The 13,011-nt window shown below is 45.4% G+C and overlaps 1 non-coding gene across 1 annotated transcript; it reads right to left on the reverse strand.

Moving 5' to 3' along the window:
- Positions 1 to 7,643: 7,643 nt before the first annotated feature.
- LOC120362415 (U6 spliceosomal RNA) lies at positions 7,644 to 7,747 on the reverse strand. The gene has a single exon (XR_005578324.1). It is a non-coding gene; the product is annotated as a U6 spliceosomal RNA (small nuclear RNA).
- Positions 7,748 to 13,011: the final 5,264 nt, after the last annotated feature.

Raw genomic sequence — 13,011 nt, forward strand, 5'->3', positions numbered from 1 at the left:
AAGTCTGAAGAGCAATAAATAAACACAGGTTTCTTCTGAGATGCAAACAGCAGGGAATCATTAATTTTTAAGGTCCACCCATTTCCCAAGGAGCCCTGCCTGGTGTTTGAGGTTTAATCAACTCACAGGGGACAAGTTTCCCCTAACCTACACCATGATCACCCCAGGAAGCTTCTCTTGCCTTTTGGGGGAAAAATACTGGCATCTTCCATAGTTGCAAAAATAACAAATGCTCAATATACAAAACTTGGAAAATTTAAAAGGGCACAAAGAAAAGAAAAGGGAAAAAATAAGCACCATAATCCCATTTTCCACTTTTTTTTCTTTGAGACAGGGCCTCATTTTGTTGCACTGGCTGAAGTGCAACGGCAGAATCGCAGCTGACTGCAGCCTCGACCTCCCAGGCTCAAACAATCCTCCCATCTCTGCCTCCCAGGTAGCTGGGACTACGGGTGTACACCACCATGCACGGCTAATTTCTTTTTGTATTTTTTGTAGAGACGGGGTTTCCTCGCATTGCCCAGGCTGGTGTTGAACTCCTGGACTCAAGTAATCTGCCCCCGTCAGCCTCCCAAAGTGCTGGGATTATAGGTGTGAGCCACCTTGCCTGACACCCATCTCCTACATTTTGAAATACATTCTTTTGGTAGTTTAGATTTAAGTACAAACATGTAATTCAAAACTAAACTGCCTTTAGCTGTTCCTGCATGTTGATGGGAGGGGTGGCAAAACCACTTTTGTAAAAAAATTATGACTGAGATAGTTAAAGAGATCTAACTTAAACTGACTCCATCTTGCTTCTAACCTCCAAGCTGTCCTTATTCTTTCCTGGGCGTAGGCTGAACTAACTTTGGAAGAGACTTCATTTTTCTACTTTAAAGAAAGATGGTAACAGCCCTTTGACAAAGCAGACCTCCTTCTTGTCTGGGAACTAGATTGCCTTTATAGGACTAACATTAGCCACAAGATTAGAAATTATGGTTTAGGAGTCATGCAGCTGGAGGCTACAAGAAACCCCTCCTAAGATCAGTGCTTGAGATATTTTGCAGACCCTGCGCTTGATGGATTAGCTGGCACCACCCAGATCAATAAACTGGCTCATCTGATCTTGTGCCCCGCCCCCTGCCCCCAGGAACTGACTCAGCACAAGACAACAGCTTCCACTTCTTATGATTTCATCCGTGACCAATCAGCACTTCTGGCTGACTAGCTTCCCTCAACCCGCCAAGTTATCTTTGAAAACTCTGCTCCCCGAATGCTTGGGAAGACTGATTTGAGTAATAAAAAGAGCTCTGGTCTCCTGCACAGCCAGCTCTGCATGAATTACTCTTTCTCTATTGCAGTTCCTCCATCATGATGAATCGGCTCTGTCTAGGCTGTGGGCAAGGCGAACCCCTTGGGCGGTTATGGTGGCTGAGGACATAATTCATATTTATGGAGAAAAGCTAACATTGAATATTATTTACTGTGTGCCAAACACTAAGCACTTCATACATATTAACTCCAAGAAACTTTTGTCTACTGCCTGCAAGTTCAAAGATATTCTTGTGTATGTAACTCATTTAATTCTCAGCAACCCTACTCAATACTAGTGCCCTCTCATTTTGTAGATAAAGAAACTAAGGCAGGGAAAGAACTGTGCCCCAAACCACACAACTGGTAAGTGGTGGAGCCGGGACTTCCTCCAGAATCTGCTCCAGAAGCCTGTGCTGTGCTGTGCTGTGCTGTGCTGTGCTGTGCTGTGCTGTGCTGTGCTGTGCTGTGTGCTGCGTGCTCTGTGCTGTGCGCTCTGCGCTGTGTGCCGTAGGCTGTGAGCTGTTTGCTCTGTGCTGTGCGCTCAATGCTGTGTGCTGTGTGCTCTGTGCTGTGTGCTATGCTCCGTTTGCTGTGCTGTGTTGTGCACTGTGCTCTGTGTGCTCGGTGCTGTGCTGTGCGCTGTGCGCTGTGGGCTGTGTGCTCTGCTCCGTGCAGTGCTGTGTTGTGCGTTGTCCTCTGTGCTGTGCTGTGCTGTGTGCTGTGTGCTGTGTGCTGTGCGCTCTGTGCTGTGCGCTCAGTGCTGTGTGCTGTGCGCTCTGTGCTGTGCGCTCAGTGCTGTGTGCTGTGTGCTCTGTGCTGTGCACTGTGTGCCATAGGCTGCGTGCTATGTGCTCTGTGCTGTGCGCTGTGTGCTCTGTGCTGTGCGCTGTGTACTCTGCACTGTGTGCTATGCGCTCTGTGCTGTTGTGTTCTGTGCGCTGTATGCGCTATGCGCTGTGCTGTGCCATGTGCTGTGCTCTGTGTGCTGTGCAGTGATCTGTGCTGTGTGCTCTGTGTTGTGGGCTGTGCACTGTGTGCTGTGCTGTGCTGTGTGGTATGCGCTGTGAGCTCTGTGCTGTGTTGTGCACTGTGCTCTGTGCGCTCAGTGCTGTGCTGTGCGCTGTGCGCTGTGGGCTGTGTGCTCTGCTCCGTGTAGTGCTGTGTTGTGCGCTGTGCTCTGTGTTGTGCTGTGCTGTGTGCTGTGTGCTGTGTGCTGTGCTCTCTGTGCTGTGCGCTGTGTGCTGCGCGCTATGTGCTGTGCTCCACGCGCAGTGCTGTGTTGTGCGCTGTGCTGTGTGCTGCGCGCTGTGTGAAGTGCTCCGCGCACTGTGCTGTGCTGTGCTGTGTGCTGTGTGCTGTGTGCTGAGCCGTGCGCTGTGTGCTGTGTGCTGAGCCGTGCTGGCATCGTTCTCACTCCTCCTGGCGGCTGTAGGAGAATGGACTGGTGAGGCTTTCTCCTTGTTATCTTCTGTCCCAGACCAGACGTCTGTAATGTCAGGAGGTGTAGCACAAGATGGGAAGGTGGAGGACACACTGAAGAGAGGAAATCCCAGAGGGAGGGCCAGCCTGGAGGGGCGCCAACACCGCAGCTCCGAGGCCCTGCCCCGCCCGGCAGCCAGAGCCCTGCAAGCAGCCTGGGCTTTTTATGCAAGAGGCATCCACGCTGTGCTGCTCTAAACATTGAGAGAACGTTAGGCTGGGTGTGGTACAGGCTCACACCTGCAATCCCACCACTTTGGGAGGCCTAGGTGGGAGGACTGTTTGAGACCAGGATTCCGAGACCAGCCTGGGCAACAGAGCCAGACCCGATCTCTAAAAAGAAAAAAAGAAAGGAAACATCTGCCACATGCTCATTTTCCTTACAAAGGTGGTTTTGGAGAAATGGCTGAATCCCACCTCTGAGCTGGGGCAGAGAAGGGAAAAAAATAAGTCTGGTTGGTCTGAGAATGAACCCCATGGTCCAGAAAGCAGTGAATCCCTGGGAATCTGGATAAACTTGAGGATACTGTTATTTGTACTTTATACCAACGTGGACTGGAGGATACAACCGGTTTTATTTCAGTCCCAGAGGACTGAGTGACTTCGGATGACACGTGGGAGAGTGCTGTACATTCATGCATGTATATACATATCTGTGATTTGTAACGTGTATTACGTGGTTTATACAACAGATGCATGACATAAACATATACAGGTAGATATGTAGAGAATTCTTCATAAAAATGACATAATATAATGAATCAATAAATCTATATATAGTATACATAGTATATATCAACGTAATAGTGTATTATAAATCTTATATACAACAAACATAACACATATACTGTTTTATATATGATTTGTAAATATAAGCAATTATTTATATACTATTAGAATGTAACATATGATTTTTCCCATTAAAGTTTTTAAATAGGACATTATTTTATATTTATATATATATATATTTTGAGATGAAGTCTCATTCTGTCACCCAGGCTGGAGTGCAGTGGCATTATCTCCGCTCACTGCAACCTGTGCCTCCCAAGTTCAAGAGATTCTCCTACCTCAGCTTCCCAAGTAGCTGGGATTACAGGCGCCCACCATGCCTGGCTAACTTTTGTATTTTTAGTAGAGACAGGGTTTCACCATGTTGGCCAGGCTGGTCTTGAACTCCTAACTTCAGGCAATTCGCCTGCCTCAGCCTCCCAAAGTGCTGGGATTACAGGTGTGAGCCAGTGCGCCCAGCTGATTTTTGTGTGTTTTTAATTTAGGCATATATTGTGTATGTTTCATCGTTTCAATATTAACAAGATGATTGTTAATATATTTTTATATTCTTTTGTTTTTGAGGTAGGGGTCTCACCATGTTGCTCAGACTAGCCTTGAACTCCTGGGTTCAAGTGATCCTCCTGCCTCAGCCTCCCAGCTAGTTAGGGTTACAGACACACACCACTTCACCCATCTATATTTTTATATTCTATATGGAGGTACCATAATTTGCTTAACCAGTCTCTTATTTGGGTTATATGTTACTGTTTTGAGTTTTTGCTATTATAGCTAATGCTGCTAATTAACTTTCTTATAAATAGAATTTAGATTCTAATGTCATACATCCTGCCAGCACCAGTCAGGGCCGGACAGGAAACAGGTGGCACACTCAACCTGGGCAATTGAGGGATATCTAATAAAAGAAAGGTACAAAGGTGTAGGCTGGATTTAGGGAGGAAACCAGCCAGGGATGGCACAGTGTCCCAGGGATATTACCTCCTCTAGAATATTTTGTTATTGCTTCATTTTTCATTCCTTTTAGTACTTGCGAGGTCAAGTACTTTTTATATGTTAAATTTTCTTTTGTGAATTGCTTTTGCCCATCAGGGAGTTTATTTATTCTGATTCGTTTGTGGAGTGTTTTATAAGTATGTTAACTATTGGTTTGTTTCCGCAAATATTTCAGTTGGTTTGTTATTTTTTATATATGGCTTCTGTTGTTTTGATACAAAGGAGTTTAAAATTTTTACATTGTCAAACTATTAATCTTTGCTTATATGTTTTAGAATGATGCCAGTTTAATAAGACTCTATAAATGGAATTTAGTCTATTTACAGTTTCTTTTTAACCTCTAATTCTTATCTTCTTAACCAGAGCTATAACTTTTGTTATCAAGTAACCATTTATACTAAACCTGAAAAAAAGGAATGTGATTTTTTTCCCCTAAAAAATCTTTACAAACACAGGTATCAACATGAATCATCGTATTTCCTGACCTTGTGATCTTCCATTATGGTTTCAAAGCAGGGAAGAGTAACTCTGCTTTATTTTTTATTTTTTTCTTTTTTTTAGATAGAGTCTCACTCACTAACCTGGAGTGCAGTGATGTGATCTCAGCTCACTGCAACCTCTGGTTCCCAGTTCAAGTGATTCTCCTGCCTCAGCCTCCTAAGTAGCTGGGACTACAGATGCATGTCACCATGCCCAGCTAATTTTTGTATTTTCAGTGGAGATGGGGTTTTGCTATGTTGGCTAGGATAGTCTCGATATCTCGACCTTGTGATCCACCTGACTTGGCCTCCCCAAGTGCTGAGATTACAGGCTTGAGTCATTGCACCCAGCCAACTCTGCTTTGTTAAAAGCAAATTCATCTTCTAGGTGCTACAAGTATGATAAACTGCTTTTTTAAGGAGAATGCTTGCCTGAACCTTAGCAGACATGCCCTGACTTAACACGTCTAAGCAAAGCTAGAGCATTTTTTCAAGAAGCATCTTTATGATGTTCAGGGTGAATTAAATGGAGGAAAAGTGGTTTTCAAAATAAAATCAGGCCAGGCACAGTGGCTGGCGGGGCGCAGTGGCTCATGCCTGTAATCCCAGCACTTTGGGAGGCTAAGGCAGGCAGATCACCAGAGGTTGGGAGTTCAAGAACAACCTGGCCAACATGATGAAACCCCATCTTTACTAAAAATACAAAAATTAGCCAGGCATGGTCTGTAGTCCCAGCTACTTGGGTGGCTGAGGCAGGAGAATCACTTGAACCCAGGAGGCAGAGATTGCAGTGAGCTGAGATCACGCCACTGCACTCCAGCCTGGGCAGCAGAGCAAGATTTCATCTTAAAATAAAATAATAAGATAAAATCAGGCCAGGAATGGTGTCTCACACCTGTAATCCCAGCATTTTGGGAGGCTGAGGTGGGCGGATCACTTGAGGTCAGGAGTTCACCAACATGGTGAACCCCCATCTCTACTAAAAGTACAAAAAACTTAGCCAGGTGTGGTGGTGCTTGCCTACTATTCCAGCTACTTGGGAGGCTGAGGCGGGAGAATTGCTTGAACCCAGGAGGGGGAAGTTAGAATGAATCAGTATCACACCACTGTACTCCAGCTTGCATGACAGAGCGAGACTCCATCTAAAAAAATTTAAAAATAAAAGTAAAAAATAAAATCACTTCATAGACTATGACACAAATATAAAAAATAATATATGAGCATAGACTTGGGGCCAGTCATTCTGTGTTGCAGTCCAGCTTCACCACTTACAAGCTGAATAATAGGAAAAACCAAAGTTTTCTCTCTCTGTACTCACACTCACTCTGTTTCCTTCTGATACCAAATGCATGGGGTTTTTTTCCTCCCACACATCCATTCTGCAGTGGACACCAGCTTGTCCTAAATTTAAATCAATTCTGACACCATCTACCTGGAGTTAGCATCAGAACCCGCAAGTTCAGGGTTCAGTCCTGCAAGATGGGCTCTCGCTTCAGGTCTCAGTCGCAAGGACAGGCCTCCTACACTTCTCGCCTACTGGATGTAAATCAGAGGTTTCCATAAGCTCCTCCTTGGGTTCGATCATTTGTTAGAATGGCTCATAGAACTCAGGAAAACACACGTTTATCAGTTTGTTACAAAGGATACAGAAGAACAATCAGAGGAGATTCTGTAAGTGCCTTCTAAGCAATAAATATGCTTAATTAAAATTATATGCTCATAAATTGCTATCAGTATTTGGTAGTACCTATCTGTCTAAAAAGACATTTTCACAGTTGAAATACATAAAATTTCATTACGAATTATTATTAACAGATGAACATTTGCAATAGATTTTGATAATAGGGAACAGCAATTTTGAACCTCAATCAAAATGTTACCCTCTCCCAATGAAAAAAAATTATTGTTACCATTTTTTGAGACAAGGTCTCACTCTGTCTCCCAGACTGGAATGCAGTGGCACAATCACAACTCACTGTAACCTCTACCTCCCAGGCTCAAGCAATCCTCCCTCCTCAGCCTCCTGAGTAGCTGGGACTACAAGTAAGCACCAGCATGCTTGGTTAATTTTTAAAATTTTTTGTAGAGACAAGGTCTCAGGCTGGTCTCAAACTCCTGAACTCAAGCAATCCTCCTGCCTCAGCCTCCAAAGTACTCGGAATTTAGGCATGAGCCCCTGAGCCTGGCCTAAAAATAAAAAACTAAATTAGGTTTAGTTAGGCCTCAGAATCAAGTGTCTCCTCCTGTCTGATGGTTCTGTTGCATGGAATCAGTACAATCCTGATTCCCACCTATGCATGACTACAAATGGTCACAGCCTTTAACTACTTGCTGGTACTCTCAGGATATCCTTCAATTAAACTAATCTAAATGTTTGAAAAAGCAATCGATTTTTGTTTAAAAACGGAATCTACTGCCAACACGTCTTGTCATGAATACAAGTCCATTGAATAGCATCCAAATCATAATCAACATTCAAATGATGAATATGTTCTATTTACCAGCCAGTGCCCTCACTTGCCAGTTACTGCACAGCTCACTATTTTATGCTGGGTTTGATTTAAAGTGAATGGATCAGTACAGACCTGAATTTTTTTTCCACTTCTTTTTTATATGGAACATTTCATGAATTTTCATGTCATCCTTGGGCCACGGCCATGCTACTCTGTGTATCATTTCAACTTTAGGATGTGTGCTGCCAAAGCGAGAACCAGATCTAAATTTCTTTTTTTGAGATGAAGTCTCGCTCTGTCTCCTTGCTTGCCCAGGCTGGAGTGCAGTGGTGCGACCTTGTATCACTGCAACCTCTGCCTCCCAGGTTCAAGCAATTCTCCAGCCTCAGCATCCCCGAGCAGCTGGGATTACAGGTGTGTGCCACCACACCTGGCTATTTTTTGTCTTTTTAGTAGAGACAGGGTTTCACCATGTTGGCCAGGCTGGTCTCAAACTCCTGACCTCAGATGATCCACCTGGCGTGGCCTCCCAAAATGTTGGGATTACAGCGTGAGCCACCAAGCCCAGCCAAGATCTGATGATTTTTAAGAAATAAGGGTAGATGTTGGGCACAGTGGCTCATGTTTGTAATCCCAGCACTTTGGGAGGCTGAGATGGGTGGATTACTTGAGGTCAGGAGTTCGAGACCAACCTGATCAACATGGTGAAACCCTGTCTCTACTGAAAATACAAAATTAGCTGGGCATGCTATTGCATGCCTGTAATCCTACCTCCTTGGGAGGCTGAGGCAGGAGAATTGCTTGAACCCAGGAGGCGGAGGTTGCAGTGAGCCAAGATCGTGCCACTGCACTCCAGCCTGGACATCAAGAATGAAACTCCATCTCCAACATAACAAAAAAGAAATGAGGGTAGAGCTATGATGTTTCTTACCCGTGTAGTTATAGGAAGGTCATGAAAGCATAGAATACATACTCAATGAACATTTGTTCATTGAATGAATGGGTGAATAAGGTTTTTTTTCCCTCTAGTTTGTGCTGTGGTAGTTTCCACCAAGTCACAATCTGATATGGAACATCTGAATGTGCATGTTTGTGTTTGCATGTGTTTGTTACAGTTTGTAGAGACAACATGTGAAATAGTGACCAAGAAAGCCTCTGGAGTCAAGATTCCTTGGGTTCGAACCTCAGCTCTGCCATTTTCTAGCTTCATGGCCTTAGAAAACCTGCTTAATTCTCTGTGCCTTAGTTTCCTCATCTGTAAAAGGAGGATAACAATAGCACCCACTTTATAGGATAATAGTGAAGATTAAATGAGCTATTCATGTAAATAACATCACAAATTTGCTTAATATAGTTCCTGCCAAGGTGTCTAGTTTTAGGCCTGACAAAGTTATCTGAAACCTAGTCATAACCATGACCTTTGGCCTAGTTACATCCTCCCCTTCAGGTGTGATTGTGCTATAGCTCCATTGTTCTATCCCATTGACACAAAACTCAACAAAGCCCAGAGCTGCTGGCCCTAATAAACCTAATCGTCAATGCCAGAGTCATATAAATAGGTTCCTCCCATTTCTTTTCTTTTCTTTTTTTTTTTTTAAACAAGCCAATCGACACTCCTTATAGAAAAGCCTAAGGGATAAGGCCCATGAACCTTAATAAAGACAGGTCAGCCAGGCACAGGGGCTCCTGCCTGTAATCCCAGCACATTGGGAGGCAGGAGGATCACCTGAGGCCAGGAGTTTGAGACCAGCCTGGGCTGCATAGTGAGACCCTCCATCTCTACAAGTAATTTAAAATTTAGTTGGGTGTGTGGTGGCATGCACCTGTAGTTCCCAGATACTCTGGAGGATGAGGCAGGAGGATCACTTGAGCCTGAGAGGTTGAGGCTGCAGTGAGCCATGATCACGACACTGCACTTCAGCCTGGGTGACAGAGCTGTGTGTTTTTTTGGTCTCAAAAACCCCTCAAAAAAGACTGAGTCTCAAAGCCCTCCCGCCATCTGATGGCTGTGTGCCCCACCACCTACAGACTTCCTGTTGGCCTCCTGTTGGGACCCCAACCTTTCTGGGACCTATAATGTGTATCATAAATTTTGATTTCATTTCCCCATTGTGGCCTGCCTGATGCACACACCTGAACCTAACTTCACCATCACCCACCCCACCCCCCATCCCCATCTCCTACACTAGCACTCTCTTACAGAGTGGCTAGCTTGGCTTATGGCCACTCCAGAGACCCGAAGACCAAATTACAAAAAAATTACAACCAAATTTGATAAAGGTTTGCCATTTAAAGCTGGCAAAATATACAAAAGAAATGTAAATTGAAAGCAAATGTTTACAGAATTCTCCAAGGAATTCTCAGATTGCAGGGAACATAGTCTGAACAATACCGGGTTTTTTTGAGTTCTGGGGTACATGTGCAGATCTTGTAGGATTGTTGCAAAGGTACACACATGTCATGGTGGTTTGCTGCCTCCATCCCCCCCACCACCTACACCACTTTAAGAGAAAATGAGTAAGAGGGTTTGTGCAGCTCAAAGCAAAATGATCCCCCTCTTTGATTTGCTTGCTCAATTAGTCTCAGAGGATGAGTGTACAACATGCATGAAAAGATGGTTTTAATTGAGGAATAACCTGGAAACTCCATGCTACTGAGCTGTGTGTCAGAGACGGAACAAGAACCACTGAGGGCTTACTCTGTGCCAGACCCTGAGACAAAGCATGTACTTAAACGTTCTCATTTAATTCCCAGAAAATGCTCAATGAAATTGGTATTTTAATTCAATTTCCAGATGAAAAAATCAAGGCCCATGGCCCAATTGAAACTCTTCTAAACGAAGTGGAGGAGGCAGGATCTGTGGGATTTCAGAGTCCAGGCTCTGAGTCAGGACTACCGCCCAGCACACAGCAGCAACAGACACTTGCAGAGTGCAAGTTTAGGGGGATATAAAGACCTTCCTTCACCTTGAGGGTCTGCATGCCCTGCTCTCCAGAACCGAAAGGAGCCTTACCCCACCCACACACACTATGGCACCGGCTTCTCCGCCCAGGGGCCTCTTCCCAGCAGTAGCAGGTGGCTTGTTCTCCTTGAATGTCAAAACACAACAGCCCTTGGTTTGTCTCTGGCTGCATTTCCTTTGTCTTTGCCACCCACACCCACCCTCTCGCCTTGTACTTATTAACACCACAGGCTTACCCAGCACCTTTTATTTTTAGCATCTCAAAATGTTCGAACAAGACATTTTTCTTATTTTCATTTACTTCTGCCTGGGAAAATCAGAATCACAAAGACTATTATGATCATAATGACTCTGATGGTTATGCAACAAACAATTCAAGATCAAAGGAGGGGAGAGGCCCTTCCAGGTTCCAGGGTTTGGGGGGTGGATCCGGTTCAGAACACAGCTGCACCTCTGATACCAAACCTGCTGACCTGGCCCCTGGGACTCAGGACTTGCCGATCTGTGCGAAACAGCTTCTTCCTACCAGGGGTGTTATTGACGGGAGCAGAGGCCAGACAGCTGGGCTGCCTCGACGTGATGCTCGCCGTGTTAGCCATTTAACAATCATTTAAAATGCATTTCAAATACTCAGATAGCAGTTTGTCACTTTCTCTGATGTTGTTTTTTCCCACAGACATATTAATATGGATGTGGCTATCAGGTTCCAAGCTTTGAATTGTGCTCATTAAGTCACAGCTGGCTGGGAATACGTGTCAGTCCCAGACCCTGATTTCTCAAGCCGGTTTTATAATGCAATTAAAATGGACTCCCCCAGACACCCACTTCCCGGGAAGCAAAGCATTTGCCCCTCTGGGGAGTGGATACTGTGTTCCGATATGCTCTTTTCTCGAAATGCATAAGTAATTTCGGTAATTAAAACATTTAATTTGGCGATTATCCTTACAAAAAGAAACTGCACAAATTAACCCTGGTAGGGGAACATTCCATCCAGCTCCGTGTACGGAGGCCTTTTCTGCCCTCATCTGTGCCCTCCTTCCCTTCGAGGGAACAGCCCACGGGAGTTCCCCCCATCACTCACCATATCCCAGTGTTCCCAGTGAGAAGGGTGGCTGGCCAGATGGCCCCCACCATGAGTCACTTTCCTCCGCTGAATTCTGGACTTCTGAAACTCAGTATTTATTTGTAAAAGGAACTAAGGAAAAAGCTGATTCATTGTTACTCCAGAGGAATTCCTTCAGGGAAGCTAATACCCTTAAGGAGACCAGACTTCAGGAAGACATTTTGGCTGAAGCAGAACCAGCTGCATAAATGAACTCACCTGGGAGCTCATTAAACGAGGGGTTTTCTGGACCCCACCCTGGACCTGCTGAAACAGAAACCCAAGCAGGGACCCAGGAATTTGAATTTTAACAAGCTCCCAGGTGATTAGTTTGCAACCTGGAGTTTGGGAGCCACTGAGATGGGGGCCACCCCCTCATCATCAGCATGGGGGTGGGGTGTAACTGTGAGTCACTCAGGTAATGAAGGAGGTCGGGGGGCGGGGTCTGACCTCGGAATGAGTGCAGCTGAGCTCACCTAGCAGCCTATGCTTCATTTGGAAATGACAAATTAGAAAACGATGTGCAATTAAGCTTTTCATGAGCCAGTTAATCAGTTCACCCCCTCTTGTACCTCCGAGCCAGCCTTTGCATCCCTGGGTAATCAGGAAAGTCACTGACACTCCCCATGTCATGTGGGCTGAAGGATGACAGAGCGGAAGCCCTCGGAGGTTGCCTGTCAGCCTGGAACAGGAGAACAAGCCAGGTGAGCCCTGCAGCCTCAAACGGGCTGGGTCCTAACTCTCAGGAGCTGCTGAGGAAGAGCACAGAATACTCATTTGCAATGGTTTTGCTGTGGTTTCCGATTGCCATCCCAACCCCAGGCCTGGAGCTGGGCAGGCTATACCAGAGCCACCTGGGGAGCAGACTAAAAACACAGATTCCTGTGCCACTGATTGGCTTGGAGGCTGGACCCTGAAATCTGTATTTGTAGCGATCCTCCCTGGGATTTGGGAACCACTGTGAACAGTCAGGACTGCCTGTTGGATCATGAAGTTATCAGAAATAAACCTACAGACAAGTTGATGTAAAGAAAAGAAGCCAAAGCTCCGATGGCAGGGGCTTTGAGTGAACCTGAGCTCGTGGAGGACACTAGAGGGCCTAGCAAGGGGAAGGCAGTCAATGAGGACTGAAAAGAAGGATGTCCCTTCAAAAGAGGCTGTGCAATTCTCAATTGCTTGGCTCCCATTTAGCACCGGGAGCTTCCAGAAAATGATCGGGAGGGTGGGATGGAGAAGATTCTGATTGCACAGGCTGCTGTCTCTTGTGTGGGATTTTTTAAAAGGGGTATTTCCAGTGCCGTGTCCTAAGTGGCTGCTCCAGGGTGTGGTGAGGTGGCGGGGGACGCCCTGATTTGTAATGTTTGCTGATCTCCTTGCCACCAGCATCACGTCACTGAACGTGGAGTTGGGAAGAGACCTGCGCAATCGGCTCTTCCTGTTGGCACACCTCTGCATAGT

Source organism: Saimiri boliviensis, chromosome 15 (assembly GCF_048565385.1).
Source record: "Saimiri boliviensis isolate mSaiBol1 chromosome 15, mSaiBol1.pri, whole genome shotgun sequence".
NCBI classification, from domain to species: domain Eukaryota; kingdom Metazoa; phylum Chordata; class Mammalia; order Primates; family Cebidae; genus Saimiri; species Saimiri boliviensis.